Source organism: Papio anubis, chromosome 14 (genome assembly GCF_008728515.1).
Source record: "Papio anubis isolate 15944 chromosome 14, Panubis1.0, whole genome shotgun sequence".
In the NCBI taxonomy this organism is placed as follows: domain Eukaryota; kingdom Metazoa; phylum Chordata; class Mammalia; order Primates; family Cercopithecidae; genus Papio; species Papio anubis.
Genome location: NC_044989.1, coordinates 61,017,641 through 61,031,319, shown reverse-complemented (window position 1 = coordinate 61,031,319; position 13,679 = coordinate 61,017,641). Strand labels below are relative to the sequence as shown.

The 13,679-nt window shown below is 45.6% G+C and overlaps 1 pseudogene; it reads left to right on the top strand.

Moving 5' to 3' along the window:
• Nucleotides 1-3,286: 3,286 nt before the first annotated feature.
• Nucleotides 3,287-4,827, top strand: LOC116270282 (annotated as a pseudogene).
• Nucleotides 4,828-13,679: the final 8,852 nt, after the last annotated feature.

Here is a 13,679-nt window from a genome sequence, read left to right as displayed (position 1 = left end):
CTGGAGTGCAGTGGTGCGATCATAGCTCACTGTAACCTGGAACTCCTGGGTTCAAGACATCCTTCTGCCTCAGCTTCCCAAATAGCTGAGACTACAGGTGTGTGCCACTACACTTGGCTTGTGTCTCCTTTTTTCACTAAAGAAATGAAAACAATCAGCAGAGAATGATTCAGAATCTTTAAATGTACCTTCATTGGTAGCCACCTATGCTCTGTCTTCTGGAGAGCTGTGATAACTGTCCCATCCTTGCTCCTATTGCTGGCACTGTGCACTCCCTGGTCCATGCCTTCTTGCCTGCTCAAGGACTTGCTGTTGCAATCATCCCTTTTCTCTGTGTCATTATCTGCTCTCCACTACTGGGTTATTCCCATCAGTGTACAAACATGTGGCAATACTTCTCAGTTAAGAAAATACCTCCCCGGGCCCAGCATGGTGGCTCATGCTTGTAATCCCAGCCCTTTGGGATTGGGAGGCCAAGACAGGAAAATCACTTAAGGCCGAGTTTGAGACCAGCTTGGGCAACATAGCGAGACTCCGTCTATACAAAAATAATGAAAAAAATTAGTTAGGTGTAGTGGTGCTCACCTGAGGCTGCAATGAGGTATGATTGTGCCACTATATTCCAGCCTAAAAAAAAAGAAAGGAAGGAAAAAAAGAAGGAAGAAATAAAAGGAAAGTAAGATAAAGAAATAAATAAAGGAAATGCCTCTCTGATTCCCATATCCTCCTCCAGCAATGGCTCCATTTCTCTGCTTCTCTCAACAGCGACACTCCAAGAAATCCTGAAATACCATATTGGGTGGGACTTTCTCTGTGGTCCTGGAACTGATGAGGGCCAAAGATGGAGACAATTAAGTGTATTAAGAGATGGTTTAACTGTCTCTGTTTCCCCCAGCTATCCCCCAGATAGATTGATATAAACTATCAATCCTTAGTTTATATTAAAAAGAAACAAATAGAGGGATCTCACCGGCTGTCAGCCTAGTAGAGAGAGCTGTGCCCTTCATTCTCCTCCTGTAAAGCAAGTGAGGAGTCCCAGCGATCCACCTGTGACTGCAGTGGAGGGGATGATGTCCTTTCTCCGACTGGGCATCTGTCTCCCTCTGCCCATCTGAATGCGGGACATGGGAGCTGGGGGATGGTCAGGCAGAGAGGAGGCTGCAGCAGGCAGCTTGTCCTCCCTGTTGGGAGTGTTAGTTTTTGTGATTCAAGGAAACCTAAGGATAGGTTTTGAGCTCACCAACCAGGACTGTCAGGGATGAAGTGGGAGGGGAAGCTTAGCAGGTGGAAGAGGTCTGAGCCAAGGTCAGGTATCCCACCTCAGGAAATTGGCAGCAGGAGTTGAAAAGAACAGACTCCTCCAGGTCCACACTCCAACTCCAAAAGCCAGTTGCCTTGTGGGAGTGGGTGGGAACGAGATTAAAATTATTGATGAGATTAGCACTTAAAATGCGATGGAGTTAGTAGTCAAAAGTCACCAGAAAGTTAGGAAATCTGCTCAATATTTCATTAAGTAACAGGAAAATGAAATTCAATTGGAAAGTGATTGAAAGCAACAATGGAAGAAAATTAAAGCTGTTTGCTGTCTACACTAAGTCCAGACTTTTCAATAGACCTGTTGCATCTTTACTTTTCTCTATCTCGTCTCATATTTTCTTTTGCTTTATTTTTTAGACATTAAAATGTATTTTATCAACGCTGTACATGTATTGTTTCAAAAAGTCATGTAAATAGTTATAAATATGTAAGAAAATTAAAATCAAACAGTTTTAAAATGCTTAGAATAAAAAGGATTATTCAATGCCTTCCCCTAGAAGCAACTTCTTCCCATTTTTAAACTGTTTCTTTAGGTTTTCTTTATCTCTATTTTTTCCCCCAGATAACATATGTACCGCTACTTCTTGATTTTTTAGTTTTATATGTTATATATTGACTTCCTGTTGTGGGAGATAAGGAGTTGGTCTTTTTACCCTCTGTTTCTTCTTACCATCCTCCCAATATTTCTCCTTCCTTCCTTCCTTCCTTCCTTCCTTCCTTCCTTCCTTCCTTCCTTCCTTCCTTCCTTCCTTCTTTCCTTCTTCCTTCTTTCCTTCCTTCTTTCCTTCCTTCCTTCTTTCCTTCCTTCCTTCTTTCCTTCCTTCTTTCTTTTTGAGTCTCACTCTGTTGCCCAGGCTGGAATGCAGTGCCACAATTTCTGCTCCCTGCAACCTCTGCCTCCCAGGCTCAAGCTATTCTCCTGCCTCAGCCTCCTGAGTAGCTGGGATTACAGGAACACACCACCATGTGCAGCTATTTTTTTTTTTTTTTTCGTGTTTTAGTAGAAATGGGTTTCACCATGTTGGCCAGGCTGGTCTTGAACTCACAACCTCAAATGATCCACCTGCCTCAGCCTCCCAAAGTGCTGGGATTACAGGCATGAGCCCCCAGGCCTGGCTGAGGTTCTAGTCTTTTGATTGGGTGGTAGAGGGGCAGTCACCCAGCTGTGTGGGCGTGGGGAGAGGAGCTAGGAGTCTTTTTCTTCCTATGAAGATTTTCACTCATTCCTGCTTTCATCTCCTTCTAGCAACTTCACCTTCCCGCAACCTCACCTTCCCAAGTACTTGGTACCTTCAACTCCTGAGGTTCTTTGGTATGAATTAGACCACTTCTTTTTTTTGTTTTGTTTTTTTGAGATGGAGTCTCACTTTGTCGCCCAGGCTGGAGTGCAGTAGTGCAATCTTGGCTCACTGCAAGATCTGCCTCCTAGGTTCACGCCATTCTCCTGTCTCAGCCTCCCGAGTAGCTGGGACTACAGGTGCCCGCCACCACGCTTAAACCCGGCTAATTTTTTGTATTTTTTAGTAGAGACGGAGTTTCACCGTGTTAGCCAGGATGGTCTCGATCTCCTGAACTCGTGATCCGCCCACCTCGGCCTCCTAAAGTGCTGGGATTACAGGCGTGAGCCACCGCGCCCGGCAGAATTAGATCACTTCTTGCTCATCTAGACTACAGATCCTCAACTTTAAATTTTTGCAGGCTTTTGAGTCACTTACAACTCATCCATCTATTTTCTTTTCTTTTCTCTTTTCTCTTCTTTTCTTTTCTTTTCTTAGATGGAGTTTCTTAGATGGAGTCTGTTGCACTGACTGGAGTGCAGTGGCACAATCTTGGCTCACTGCAACCTCTGCCTCCCGGGTTCAAGTGAGTCTCCTGCCTTAGCCTCCTGAGTAGCTGGGACTACAGGCACACGCCACCACACCCAGCTAATTTTTTGTATTTTTAGTAGAGACGGGGTTTCACTATGTTGGCCAGGCTGGTCTTGAACTCCTGACCTCAGGCAATCCACCCACCTCAGTCTTCCAAAGTGCTGGGATTGCAGGCGTGAGCCACTGTGCCCGGCCTCATCCATCTACTTTCTAGATTCCAAAATTGTACTGACATCTCTTGTATTCTCCTATCACTGCTCTTGTTTTCTCTGTTCCATAGGTTTATGCATTTTAAACACTGTTGTCATTTTAGTGAGAATTCAAGAGGAAACAGAAATAAATGCAGCTGGAGAAGCATCCCACCATCCTGACCACAGCTGATCTTCCCTGGACACCATGAACCACGCTGTCCAGACCATCTTCACTCCCGCCAACACCAGCCACCCCTCAACTGCGAAATGCTCAAGGAGGAGCAGGAGGTAGTTGTGTTGAGGGTGCCCCACAACCCTGCTCCCCTGACATCCATCGTGATCCACATCCACGGTGAGACCGCTGTGCCCGACCATGCCATCTGGTCCCTGTTCAACACCCTCTTCATGAACTGGTGCTACCTGGGCTTCATAGCATTCACCTGCTCCGTGAAGTCTAGGGACAGGAAGATGGTTGGCGACCTGAGCGGGGCCCAGGCCTACGCCTCCACTGCCAAGTGCCTGAACGTTTGCATCCTCATCCTGGACATCCATGTGACCACAGCACTCATCATCCTTTTCACCAGTAGCTCTATGATAATATTCCAAGCAATTTCTCAAACGGTAAAGAATCTCCAAGGCCAGCAGTAGCGCCCAGTTACTCGCCATCCACTGCAGGCCCTACACCCTGGGCCTGAGTTCTGTATCAGCCCTTTATTCTCACATACTTTTCTACAATGGCATTCAATAAAGTGCACGTGTTCCTGGAAAAAAGAAAGAAAGAAAGAAATGCAGCTGTTCAGTCCTCCACATTCAGCACAGAGGTCTTTATTCTCTCAACCCATTTCAACCAGACTTTTATCCCTGCCACTTTGCTGAAACTGTTCTTATCAAGGTCAAAACTTTGCCTAATCCACTGGACAATTCTCAAGCCTTATCTTACTTAAATTCTCAGTAGGATTTGATATGATTAATCCCTTCTCCTTGAAGCCCTCTCTGTCTTTCTTGCCATCTCTCGGCGTCCTTTTCTGGTATCTCCTTCTCACCTTTAACTGTTGTGTGCCCTCGGGCTCAGTCCTTTTTTCTTCTCTACTTACATTCTCTTGGGTGGCATGCGGTCATGTGGGTTTAAATACCATCTATTTTCCAATATCTATTGGCTCTCCATATCCGTGGGTTCTGTGTACATGGAGTCAACCAACTGTGGATCAGAAATATTCAGAAAAAAATATGTTTGTACTGAACATGTACAGAATTTTCTTGTCATCATAGCAAGAATGACAATTAAACAATATAAAGTATAACAACTATTTATATAGCATTTGCATTGTATTAGGTATGATATCAGTAATTTAGCTATGATTTAAAGTACACAAGCCAGATGCAGTGGCTCACGCCTGTAATCCCAGCACTCTGGGAGGCTGAGGCAGGTGGATCACTTGAGGTCAGGAGTTCAAGACCAGCCTGGCCAACATGGCAAAACTCTGTCTCTACTAAAAATACAAAAGTTAGCCGGGTGTGATGACATACACCTGTAGTCTCAGCTACTCGGGAGGCTGAGGCAGGAGAATAGCTTGAACCTGGTAGGTGGAGGTTGCAGTGAGCTGAGATTGCACCACTACACTCCAGCCTGGGTGACAGAGTGAGACTTTTTCTCAAAAAAAAAAAAAGAAAAGAAAAGAAAGAAAGAAAAAGAAATACACAGGAGAATATGCGTTGGTTATATGCAAATACTACACCACTTTTTTGTTTGTTTGTTTGTTTTTGAGACTGTCACCCAGGGTGGAGTACAGTGGTGCAATCATGGCTCACTGCAGCTTTGACCTTTCTGGCTCAAGCAATCCTCTTGTCTCAGCCTCCTGAGTAGCTGGAACTACAGGCGTGAGCCTCCACACTGGGCTAATTTTTGTATTTTTCATAGAGCTGGAATTCCGCCATATTGCCCAGTCTGGTCTCCAACTCCTGGGCTCAAGTGATCCTCCCACCTTGGCTTCCCAAAATGCTGGGATTACCAGGTGGGATGAGCCACTGCACCTGGCCTACTACACCATTTTGTATCAGGAACTTGAGCATCTGTGGATTTTGGTATCCCCAGGAGGTCCTGGAACCAATCCTCCTGCATACCACAGTTGACTGTATATATCTTCAGCTCCAACCTCTGCAACACACTGGAGCTTCATACTTGCATATGTTTACCCATCTATCTAAGACTTCCCATTGGAAGTCCAATAAGTGTCTCAAATTGGACCTCTTCAAAATAGAACTTGCTTTTATCCTTCAAATCGCCTATCTCAGTCTTCTCCATTTCAGTATATACTACTAAGATTCACCTGGATTTTGCTTGGGTTGAACACCCAGGGGTCATCCTTGGTTAGGCTATTCCCCTGACACCTACATTAATCCAACTTCATGATCCAATTTCAACTCCAAAATATATCTTGGTTGGTGGGGCACAATGACTCATGTCCATAATCCCAGCACTTTGGGGTACTGAGGTGGGCAGATCATTTGAGCCCAGGAGTTCAAGATCAGCCTGGGCAACATAGTGAGACCCTAAAAGTACTAAAAAACAAGAACAAAAACAAACAAACAAACAAAAAACACCAAAAAAAAAAAAAAAACCCCGCAAAAAGAAATCCAAAACAGATCTTGGTCAAACGACTTCTCACCATGTCCTCTGCTGCTCCCCTAGTCCAAGTCAGCCCTCTCTTTTTTTTTTTTTTTTTTTTTTTTTTGAGACGGAGTCTCACTCTGTCGCCCAGGCTGGAGTGCAGTGGCCGGATCTCAGCTCACTGCAAGCTCCTCCTCCCGGGTTCACGCCATTCTCCTGCCTCAGCCTCCCAAGTAGCTGGGACTACAGGCGCCCGCCGCCTCACCCGGCTAGTTTTTTGTATTTTTTAGTAGAGACGGGGTTTCACCGGGTTAACCAGGATGGTCTCGATCTCCTGACCTCGTGATCCGCCCGTCTCGGCCTCCCAAAGTGCTGGGATTACAGGCTTGAGCCACCGCGCCCGGCCAAGTCAGCCCTCTCTTACCTGGACACCTGTCATGGCTGCCAGGCTTATGGTTTTTCTGCCATCATTCTTGCTCCTTTCCCACACTGCAGTCTATTTTCTGCATAGCAGTGAGAGTGCTAGTTATTTATTTAGTTATTTAGTTATTTTAGAGACAGGGTCCTGCTCAGTTGCCCAGGCTGGAGTTCAGTGGTGTAATCAAAGCTCACTGCAGCCTCAAATTCCTGGGCTCAATCCTCCTGCCTCCTGAGTAGCTGGGACCACAGGCATAAGCCATCATGCCTAGCTGAGAGTGCTGTTTGCAAAGAGCAAGTCAGCCAGGTCACCCCTACTCATAGCCATCCAATGGCATCCATCACACTCTGGATGAAACCACCTGCTTACCAAGGCCTACAACGCTTAACAAAGACAGGCCCCCACCTCCCTCTCAACCTCACTTTCACACTGTTCTGGTCACACCAGCCTTCGTGCTTTTCCTTCACATGCCCAGCTCAGCCCTGCCTCAGATCTTTATGTTTCTTCTTTTGCCTGATGCTTTTCTTGAAGATCTTTATGTCATTCACATATCTGCTTAAATGCCATCTCCTCAAAGAAGTCTTCTCTGGCTATCCTATCTAAAAGAAGCCCCCTTCCTCATCAGTCTCCATCTCCTTAGATAGCTGCCTGCTTCTGGCCGGGCGCAGTGGCTCACGCCTGTAATCCCAGCACTTTGGGAGGCTGAGGCAGATGGATCACTTGAGGTCAGGAGTTTGAGACCAGCCTGGCCAACATGGTGAAACCCCGTCTCTACTAGAAATACAAAAATTAGCCAAGCATGGTGGCGGGTGCCTGTAATGCCAGCTACTAGGGAGGCTGAGGCAGCAGAATCACTTGAACCCAGGAGACTCTGTCTCAAAAAAAAAAAAAAAAAAAAAAAAAAAAGAAAAGAAAAAGAAAAAAGAAAATAAAGAAACAAGCAAGATAGCTCCCTGCTTCCTTGAGGTCCTCATTCCCCTGGAGACAGCTCCTCCAAGTAATGACCACTGTGGCCATTGCCAGGGAGAGGGTGTCATCATGACACCTGTGCTGAATATCCCACCGGACAGGATGAGTGCCTAGAAAATCAATGTGGCATTTTTTTCATCCTGAGTCTACAAAGCAAAACTCACACCTGCTAAGAGAGCTCTGTGATCAGAGTACATGTCCTCCCTGTATTTTGTTTTATTTTTACCATTGTCTGATGTGAATTGGCCAGAGCGGGTAAGACAGAGGAAGAGTGACCTGCCTGTATTGTAGATTTAGGGAGTGCAGAGGGACATTCTGTCAGGAAAATGTGTGTAGACTGGGAAGGACATGCCAATCAGGAAAGATCCCATAAAACTAACTTTTAAAAACATTTGTATAAGACCAGACCTTAATGATTTCATCTTCTGGCTCTGCTAATTCCCTTCTTGGCTTCACACTGAGATTCAGATTAAGCAGCGGTTGACTCGAGCCAACTGCAGTCAGCACTGGGGGACTTGGACATTGGTTGAGTTCGGAAAGACACCAACTGCGGGAAGGAGGAATTTTTGCCACACTCCTATTTCGGGGGTGTACTTTGTGCTTGAGGAGCAGCCAGGATTTCTTTGGGATCTTTCCTTGAGAAAGGGCTGCAAGAACCCAGATCCCTAGCCATGACCTGGCCAATGAAGGCTGTCGGGAACGGGAGGATTCAGTCTATCAGCAAGCAGTCTCTCAGCCAAGATGGAGAGTAAAGGTATTGAGTGCAGACCGCATGTCCTGCAGGTGCTACGTAATGTGCTCTACCTGTGTGATCACAGAAATCATAGCACTGGTCCTAGGAGGGTCTATTTTGCTACATCACCCCAGTCATTTACTCATTCATGTAACAAACATTTACTATGTACATATATGCTCCAAGCATTCTTTTTCACTCCTGAAATTGTGGTTACAAGGGAGCAAAAGGCCAAGTCATTGCTCTTATAGGGCTTATAGCCAGGTGGCGGGGATGCCAAGTAGACAAACAAATACACGAGACAAGGTGATAAAAGCAGAATCATGGCCGGGCGCGGTGGCTCACTCCTGTAATCCTAGCACTTTAGGAGGCCGAGGGGGGCGGAGCCCATGAGGTCAGCAGTTCAAGATCAGCCTGACTAACATGGAGAAACCCCATTTCTACTAAAAATACAAAAAATTAGCAGGGCGTGGTGGCGCATGCCTGCAATCCCAACTACTCCAGAGGCTGAGACAGGAGAATTGCTTGAATCCAGGAGGCGGAGGTTGTGGTGAGCTGAGATCGTGCCATTGCACTCCAGCCTGGGTGATAAGAGAAAAACTCCATCTCTAAAAAAAAAGGGCAGAATCATGAGACAGGTCAGGGATTGTCCAAGTATGGTCCACAGACCTCTGGGAGTTCCTAAGACCTTTTCAGGAGGTCCAGGAGGTTGAAACAACTGTATTTGCACAAAAATATTGATATGTTATTTGCCTTTGTCACTCTTGTGGCATAGCAGTTCTCAAATTGGCTCTCTGGGCAGGGGTCATGAATGTCACTCTAGGGAGGCACAGCCCCAGGCCTGAGAAGGACCCCAGGGACTTAGTGAATCTGTCCCTGGGGCATGTGTCCTTGTAAAGGGGTTATGAGCTGATGCCCAGGCTCTAAGGAGACAGTATTGGCTGATGTCACCTAACAGGAGGTTTCTTCCTACTCTTTGAATCCCAGGAAGACTCTCCTGGGGTTTCGCCTGTTACTCCCACTCTTACAATCATAGAACTCACATGAGGAGCCTGGGAAGTGAGAGCTGGGGCCACGTGTGACAGCAGCTATGAGAGGCGGAGAACTCTCAGGCCCCAGTCTGCAGCCCCTGTCCTCTCATGCCAGTGTTCAGGGCACTGAATTGTCCTGACTTGGTTTCTCCTGGCAGAATCACGGGAGGCACAAGGCTGGAAGCTGGATCACTCCCCAAATGAGTTGTTGAGGCTCTGCGTGACATGATGACGTTTGCTGGGCCACTCAGCAGATTGCTCCCCCAGTAGACCTGCCTCACCGCTTGACAGTCTGTCAGTTGCGTTTATTGGGAACCTGCTAACAATGTGAATTGGTAGGCAATCCAAGCATTGCAGTAGCGGTTCCCAAGAGTTGTGGACTAAGTTATCTATCTATCAAATCCTGTCTGTCTGCTGACATCTGGGAAAACCAGGTGACACCCACACACCTGAGGCCTTGGCAGCAGCCCAATTAAAGGTTGCAGTTTTTCTTTAGTTACTTTCTGACCTTGGAGTTTGAGAATGCAGGTATTGGGCTTTGCTTCTGTTCAAACTGCATGAACATTTCAAAGTCTAAGCGTTTGAAAATTAACATAGTCAGAGGTACATACACAGGCATTACACGCGTTGCTGGGTCACTTTCGGTAGGAAATAGATTGATCCTTGGATAGTGACTGATCACTGAGTACTCACTTATTTCCACAGGCAGAAGAAACCTGTTCAGAAAAAAACCCTGAGCATACCACTGGAGAAAGGTTTAAATGGGCTTTCTGCCAGTGAACTGCATTTGATAGCTACGTGGGTGCAGCCCGTGGCAGGAATCCACACAGCTCACAGGAGATCTGTGGGGCCCTGGGATGTTGCAATGTCACTCTGTCTGGGTAAGTGACAGCCAGGATGTGGGATTTGGTGATTATTTTTGGTTTGGTTTGTTTCTAGCTCAGAAGAAAGACTATATATAACATTGAGAGAGGCATAACTTCCAGATTGTCAAGGTTGGTGCTAATAGTGAATGATATACTAATATATGTTACATGGAATCACAAGCTTGCAAGAGCAATGCTCATGTACAAGATGAAAGGATAAATCTTCTGTTGTGTAATGGGAAAAGAAAGCTGGCAATGTAAATGCAGTCTTAATATTTTTTTCCAGCATTGCATGTGTAATTAGGCATTCAGTGACTTTCTCATCTAAGGAAATTTGACTTTAATGGGAGCGATATAGCTAACTATCGAAGGAGTATTTTGAAAATTCAGGGGTGAGGATCGGAAGGTATTAACTGTAAAGATGTATTATATCCTTGGCCTTCAAACAAGACAAAAGAAAACAAATAACTCCGTCAGCACCGACCTGCCATCATGTAAGCTGTGTAGATAGAAGTTAGACTCATATTCTGAGCTCTTGGAAATTAAGCCAGAAACAGAATGGTCAGATAATTTTTATACACTAGTGCGTATGTTACATTTTGATCATTTAAGATTTCCCCCCTAAAAGGGCTCTGTTTCATGAATGCAGTTTCATCGGTGTCTGGAAATTGCACAGTTTATGATGCAGTCTCATGACGTCTTGGGAAATTAAGGCATAACCTTGGGTAAATCCAAAGTTCATCTTTAAAAAGAGAAAGTTTCAAATGCAGAGTTTAATTAAAGGTGATACAATAGAGTCCCTTCCCATCCACTACCTTTCCCCGCAAACTTCCAGAGAATCACAGGGCACAGTTAGGAGCAGTGACAACCTGAGCCAGCATAACTATTCAATCTGACAGCAGTAAAAATGTTTGCTGGAAAGCAGTGCAGGAAAGGGTTAGGAAATTAAAGACAGAAGCTTGAGTTTAAAGATTGGACACCACAGACAGGTCTCAAAAGCAACTGCTCACTTCCCAAGCCCCAGCTATCCCTGCGTGGTTCATCTTCAGGACAATCTTCAGAGGTTACCCTCTTAGATAGTGGCGCTGAGTCACTCCCTATCATATTTGTAGTGTAAATGGCCAGGGTCTCTACATGGTTTCAATAGACAGGGCTACACAGTTTATTAGATAAATGAATTCTTTCTAACCAATAATGATTTAAAAGACTTTGTTTTGGGAGAAAATATATCTGCTATTCCTCTCCAGGCATTTTACAGAAAATATTTTGAGCTGTCAAAAGGGGGCATCCTTGCTTTTCCAGACAAAAGAAATCATTCGAGTTTGCTCTGTAGAGCAGCCTTGGCAGGAGTGGTGGGCAGCAAGAGTGCTTAATGATTCTAAATAGCACGGGTGTGCTTAGTTAAGGCTACAGCTAAGGGTGTGGACCTCACATAACTACAACCCTGCTACTCAAAGCGTGGCCCTAGGCAGCAGTACCAGCAGCAGCAGCAGCTGGAAGCCTGTTACAGGTGTGGGCTATCAGGCCTCAACTGGGACCTACTGGATCAGAATCAGGATTTAACAAGGTCCCACGTGGCCAGTTGAGCATCTCCACATTCAAGATGCACAGCTTCCTAGCTGTATTTCTCAAACTTCCTCCAGGGAGGGGAGACAAGAATCACCTGTGGAGCTTGTTAAACACAGATTCCTGGGCTTGCAACTGTTTACCTACTGACCCAGAATTTGCAGCAGAGAGGCCTGGTAATTTGTATATTTAACAAGTGCCCCACAGGATACAAGTCATGAATGAAGTGTGAAGAACACTACAGGATACCTTTATGTTTTTGAAAGAAATATATAATGATCTAAAAAAGAAACTGCTTCTTCCAGATCATGTTTTCCTTTTGAAAAGATGCAGTCTCCCTTTTCTTTGCCACCTTATCTCTTAAAAACAGTGCTATCAAAAGGGAAGAGGGAAGCAGAGGAGAAGTGTGAGAACAGCTCCCAGGGTGCAGCAGGAGAGGCCAATGCCTGGGGACTGTGGGAAGTGGGACGCGGCCAGCAGAGGGCAGCAAAGCACGTCCTACACGGGGACCTGCTGGGTGCACGATGTGGCCCGGAGGCAAGATTGGAGTGTCCTTCTGCGACTAGCTTCTGGCGCTTTCTGGAGCTGTTTATGGACGTCAGATCTGATTCTAGGTTTGTCAAGTCAGTGGGGGGCACAGTAGACTCTGCCGGGTCTGAATGGGAGCCAGGTAAGGTATGAGCCAGTATAGCCCAGTAGAAATACGATGCAAACTACAAAGGTTATTTAAACTTTTCTAGAGGATACATTTTTATTTATTTTGTTTATTATTATTTTTGTATAGAGAAGTAGTCTTGCTACGTTGCCCAGGCTGGTCTTGAACTCCTGGTCTCAAGTAATCCTCCTGTCTTGGCCTCCCAAAGTGCTGGGATTACAGGCATGAGCTACCATGCTGGCTGTTTTTTTTTTTTTTTTTTTTTTTTTGAGATGATGTCTCACCCTGTTGTCCAGGCTGGAGTGCAGTGGCATGATCATGGCTCACTGCAGCCTCGACCTCCTGAACTCAAGCAATCCTCCTGCCTCAGCCTCCCTTGCAGCTGGGACCACAGGCATGCACCACCATACCCAGCTAATTTTTTTTTTTTTTTGTAGAGGCAACATCTTGCTTTGTTGCCAGGCTGGTCTCTAACTCCTGGGCTTAAGCAACCCTCCCTTCTTGGCCTCCCAAAGTGCTGGGATTATAGGCGTGAGCCCGAAGCTACATTTTTAAAAAGTAAAAGGAAATGGGTGAAATTAATTTTTATAATATATTTTATTTAACCCAATATATCCAAAATCATTTCAACATGTAGTTAGTATTAATATTGTTAATGAAACAGTTTATATTCCATTTTCCCTCCACTAACTTTTTGAGGGTCTGTATATATTTCAGCACATCTCAATTCTGACTAGCCACAGTTCCAGTGCTCAATGGCCACACATGGCTGGTGGCCACCGTATTAGACAGTGCATATCTAAGAGTATATCTAAAGTTGGGGGAGAGGGGAAATTAGGACCAGAAATGGGGAAAGATTAACGTTTGGCCTGGGGACAGATTCTGGTGGGTTTTTTTTTTTTTTTTTTTGAGACAGATTCTCGCTCTGTCGCCCAGGCTGGAGTGCAGTGGCGCGATCTCGGCTCACTGCAATCTCTGCCTCCCAGGTTCACGCCATTCTTCTGCCTCAGCCTCCTGCGTAGCTGGGACTACAGGTGCCCGCCACCACGACTGGCTAATTTTTTGTGTTTTAGTAGAGATGGGGTTTCACCATGTTAGCCAGGATGGCCTCGATCTCCTGACCTTATGATCTGCCTGCCTCGGACTCCCAAAGTGCCGGGAGTACAGGCATGAGCCACCGTACTTGGCCGATTCTGGTGTTTTTGTACATAAATAAATATTCACCAAAGAGCTACATTTGTTTTTTTTTTGTTTTTTTGTTTTTTTTTTTTTTGAGACAGGGTCTTGCTGTCACCCAGGCTGGAATGCAATGGTGTGATCACACCTCGAGGCAGCCTTGATCCTCCTGCCTCAGCCACCCAGGTAGCTGGAACTACAGGCACATGCCCCCATGCCTGGCTAATTTACATTTTTTTTTGTAGAGATGGGGTCTCCCTATGTTGCCCAAGCTGGTCTCA